The sequence below is a fragment of the Neofelis nebulosa genome, chromosome 16 (assembly GCF_028018385.1).
Source record: "Neofelis nebulosa isolate mNeoNeb1 chromosome 16, mNeoNeb1.pri, whole genome shotgun sequence".
Taxonomy (NCBI): domain Eukaryota; kingdom Metazoa; phylum Chordata; class Mammalia; order Carnivora; family Felidae; genus Neofelis; species Neofelis nebulosa.
Window position 1 is genome coordinate 13,136,928 of NC_080797.1, and position 5,026 is coordinate 13,141,953.

Below are 5,026 nucleotides of genomic sequence, written 5' to 3' on the forward strand. Positions count from 1 at the left end.
TCTCTAAATGTCCTGAAGAAAGGACGGACTCACACTTTTGAGTCAACACTCTCCTAGGGTGCCCTATAGGAACATTTGCTCGATAAATAATGAACAGAATATCTGTGCCTCCCAGGGGCCCACAGGCTGCAGTTGGGCCGCACAGCCAGCGGCCGAACATCCCTCGCCCGCTCGGAAGCGGGGCGGGGGGGGGGGGGGGCGGGGGGGGGTTACCCTCAAGAAGGTCTTTGTCAGACGCAGGTGCAAAGCAGCTTTCAAAACAGTTTTCTGTTCAGAGTGTGGTTTAACTGTTCAGGGGGAGCGTTCAAAGGAAAACCACCTGGAGGAAGGGGGTAGAAAAGATGCACGTGGGGGGCCAGGGGCTTCCACACCAACCTCAGGTCTGGCACAGGTCAGGGCAGTGGGTCTCTCCTCCCACATTCCACAGCTCAGCGGGCCACAAACAGAAAAGGGTACCTGAGACCACAGAGATGCTCCCGTGGATCATTTGCAGGCTCCCAGGTAAGTGGTGAGGTGGGCTAAACGCAAAAGCCCTCCCAAGAACAGAAGCAAAACAGAATCCAGTTAACATTTGGGCAGGAAAAGACAGGGCCACCCTCTCCTGCTCTCCCCATCTCTGTCGGAAGCTCTCCGATGTGCAGACACACCCACACAAGCCCATCGATCCACTCTGTGTGTGACTTAACCCAGAGATACAGAAACAGCTGCTTAAGGAGGGAAGACAAAAGGGAAAAAAAGATGCACACAGCCACCAACACACCCTCAACACGCTACTCCCCACAGGGCCCGGCAGGTAAAAAGGCTGTGGCTCTGGTGAGTCAACGCCTGGCCGGCTGATCGCCCAACAGAAGAGAAGAGGGCCAGAGAGCAGCAGTGTCTACCATACTCCACTGGAGCCAGAGACGCAGAGACACAGCTGGCGGCCGAGCGGAAGGTACGTTTCGATCATCCCCTGACTCCTATGTCTCGGGGCACAAATCCCAATGAAAGGTTGAGGTCGACAAAGTAGTAGTGAGTTGGCCTGTTAAGAAAATGGTACAACATCTGTTTTTCCATCAAGATAACAATTCCAAACAATTCTACATTGGATTGTGCCATTACTACACTCAAAAGTAGGTCATATGCAAAGCGTTCAGTAATGTAGATTGTTTGAAAATAGGATAGTCAGTGTCTTTCCAGAATTTGGGAGGTTATTTGGGTGGCATGTGGTATAAGAGCCCATAGAAGAGGCCAAACACTAAGGAGCCCTTGAAAGGACCAGGGGACGAGGCCTGTTGTCAATGGCACCCTGTGCTCACCTGACCTCAGCCCCCCATGCCCTATAGATGACATGGTACAGTGACCCCCAGGAAGCAGTGGGGTGGTACCCAGGAACAAGGTGGAGCCATGTGGAAGGACACTTCCCTCCAAACGCTTCCCACCGGCAGCTGTTGTTCTCTGATGTGGTGTCTTACCATGAAACTGTTTTAGAGGGAAAATCTAAAGATGTGGATATGTGTTTGTCCTTAGCCCCGTCTGAAGCAAGGCCAGGCTCAGCTGCTGCAGGAACAGGGAGCTCCAGAGACCCTGGCTGGAGAAACTTCACTCGGCACGACTCCCTGCTGGTGTCACCACTGCTCCTTGGGGTGGAATAAGAGCTGAGAAGAACCAGGAACTAGTAAGCCTGAGGGACACAGGGGGCACAGAGCCGTGGCTTCTAAACCTTGTGACCATGACCCTGGTCAGAAAGACATTGTACGCGAGGGAAGAAGGCCCACGCACACACAAGCACACGTACACATGCATGCAACACTCTCACAGGTACACACACACATATGCACGTACAGTACATGCAGGTGCACACATGTGCCTGCTCAAGTGACAGAATTGCTCACCACTCGCTCCCGGAGGTGGCTGCTCTCTGTTTACTGATGGGGTTGCCCCTCTGTATTGCTCTGTGCGTTTGGGGAAGAGCAGTGTCGTGTGCGTGTGTGTGCAGCCCTCCCACGAGCCTCCAGAGTGAGAGTCAATGATGCCACCTCTCTCACTGGCACCCACCCTGTGCTCAGTGATGGTCTCTTCACTGAGGTCATCTCACCTGATCTGTTACAGAGCACGAAGCCCAGGCTCCGATGGACAGCTCTGGCTGCATCCACGTTCCTGAGTCTCTGTGTGCGGTGCTAGATTGCCCTGGAGCAGGACACAGTGCTGGGACTACCATGACTTATTTACCTCTTTCACTTTACATGAGCAAAAGCTATTGTGCCCAACTTTTCTTCTGTTGTAAATAATGCTAAAGGAAATACTTCCGCCCAAATCTTTCCATACACGTTGGAATATCCTTCAGATGAAGTCCCAGAAATGGGGAGGCTCCACTGAAGGGTGGGCATTTCCAACTCCCTTTCAGGGCGTTGCCAACTTGCTCCCCAGAACAGCTCGGCCGATTTACCTGCCGGTGGCAGGTGGGAGAGGCCATCCCACCCACCTTTGCAGCCCGACGTCCTGGCATCCTCCGCATCTCTGACACTGCTCAACCCACACTCAAAGCATATTTCCTTGCCTGGGCCTTGGAGTCAGGCAAGTCTGGGACACACACCGGCTGACCTGCCCCTCAGTTTTCTTATATGGAAACAAGTGGAGGTTCGGAACCCAACAGCACTGAACTCATGTCAGCCAGAGCTGTTCTGCAGATCCCCCTATGTCTCAGCTGGGCTTGTTGCTGCTGAGGCCCACCAGGTGAGAGCCCTGGGAGGCCAGACACCACCCAGACGCCTTGGTGCTCTCCAGAGTACCTCATGGAGGAGGCTTGGTTAAAACAAAATCGGTAAAAAAAAAAAAAAAAAAAAAAAAATCACCTTCGACTCTCAGATCGATGGGTTGCTATTGTCACGTGGGGACTTGAGTGTCTCCACGTCACTGCTGGGTTGCTCCCTGCACCCTGGGGCAGGAGGCCCTATGTGGGAAGCTGTTCCCCCATCAGGTGCTGCCGGGCAGGAGTGGGTGGGGCAGGGGCATAACTAGTGCTGAGATGCAGGGCGGGGGCGTGCCAGCTGCACAGGTGCAGCCCTAATATCAGGTGTTTCTCCAAGGAACCTGGTTCCTTTCACTGAAGGTACTGTTTAGAAACTAAGATCTGGGCCTCTGCAGGGCCTCAGATGCACTCTGGAGAAGAGCGGGGTGCCTGTGGGGCCATGAGACATGGTTTTCAGAGTATGTGCTAAAGGAGGCCTGGGGGTGTGTGGGGATAAAGAACTGACCCTCCAGTGTCCACACATTGGGAAGGACTCTGGGCCCCAAGAGCCAGCCTCTCCTCCCTCCTCCAAACTCAAGAAACATCCTGAATCCCAAAATGCATCTCTTCCCAAGGGTGTGGTGGGAAGGGTTGTGGCCCTAAGTCACATTGGGTAGTGAAGGGGTTATGGTTCCGAGGTGATGCTTAGCAGGAGAGAACAGGGGCAGCATCCTCAAGGCCCCTCAGGGTCTCCTCGCTAGCACAGAGGTGGCCCACATGTGCCCAGTGTGGGCTGGGAATTTGTCATTGCAGCTGGAGGCATTCTGATAAAAAATCCACGCCCGTGGCACACAATTCTGTAGTAAAACACGACTAAGGCACTTTTTAACCTGCTAAATTGGTCACTAGGGTGAGGAAGATTTAGTATTCATAAACTAAAATTGGTGGATTATAGGAATTATTAAGGATTTTGGTTCTATATTATTCTAAAAAATCTGGCTGCCATATATGCTATGATTGGAAATCTCCTAGTGCACTTGCATACGTAAATCATATACACACTCATGCACATACATCCACACACTTGCACGTGTACACACCCACACAAACCACACACACATGCACACACTCAAATCATACGTGCTCATACACACACATTCACACGCAACTCATATGCACACTCGTGCACTCCCACATGCCCAACTCTTACACACATTTAGACACACACATGCACAAAACCCTCACACACAGGGGCACAGTGATGCTGATAAGCACAGGACACAAAGTTGCATGAAGTCCTCACGTCCACTCCTCTTTTGATCTGTGACCATTTCTGATTCCTTCTTGGTTTTTCAACCTTTGACACCTTTGAAGAGAACTGCTCAGGTGTTTTGTAGAAAGCCTTTCATTTTGCATCTGATGTTTTCTCGTGTTTGGATTGGGATTGTGGATTTGGGGAAGAATACCACAGAGGTGAAGTGCCCTTCTCATCACACCACTTGACATCACATCAGGATATATGATATTGTCACAACTTAACACAGGGACGCTGACCTTCACCACATGGTTCCCCACCGTGAAGCCACGCTTCTGTTCACATTCTGCCTGTTTAGAAGTGAGTCACTAAATGCAGCCCACACACAAGTGGACAGGGTGACTGGGTTCTGTCCCCTAGAGAAAGAAGGATCAGAGAATTTGTGCACATGTGTTAAAACCTCTACATGGTACACCTGGGTGGCTTGGTCGGTTGAGTGTCCAACTCGTGATTTCTGCTCAGGTTATGATCCCAGGGTCATGGGATCAAGGCCCATGTCAGGCTCTGTGCTGCTTGCTGCTGAGTGTGGAGCCGACTTGTGATTCTTTGTCTCTCCCTCTGCCCCTCCCTTGTTAGCATGTTTGTGCTCATTCTCTCTCTCTCTCTCTCTCTCTCTCTCTCTCTCTCTCAAAATAAAACTTCTACATAAATTAACAATATTTTGGGGCAATGCTTTGAGACTATGCAAATATCTTGTTCCTCCTGAAGTTCTGCAAGCTAATTTTTAGCATTGGTCTGTGGATCCATAGCACTATTGCTGTGGGAATCTGATGGTGATTTTCTATTTCCCTTCTACATTTTTTGTTTCCTTCAACATTTATTATCTGGAATTTGTCTATAAGGAATATTTTTTCCTTTCTACTAGTTTCTATTTCTTCGATCATTTATTTGTATCAGTATGAATTCATGGATATTTACTTTATTCTTTGGGTTATTGTCCAGTCCTTTTTAATTTTTATTATCATTTTTTAGCATTTCTTTATTTTCTAGGACTGCAAATG

The 5,026-nt window shown here is 50.1% G+C and overlaps 1 long non-coding RNA gene across 1 annotated transcript; it reads left to right on the forward strand.

The window, feature by feature from the left end:
* The first annotated feature begins 301 nt into the window (after nucleotides 1-301).
* On the forward strand, nucleotides 302-2,808 carry LOC131497757 (uncharacterized). The gene is made up of 3 exons (XR_009255128.1): nucleotides 302-934; nucleotides 1,510-1,657; nucleotides 2,387-2,808. It is a non-coding gene; the product is annotated as an uncharacterized LOC131497757 (long non-coding RNA).
* The last annotated feature ends 2,218 nt before the right edge of the window (nucleotides 2,809-5,026 follow it).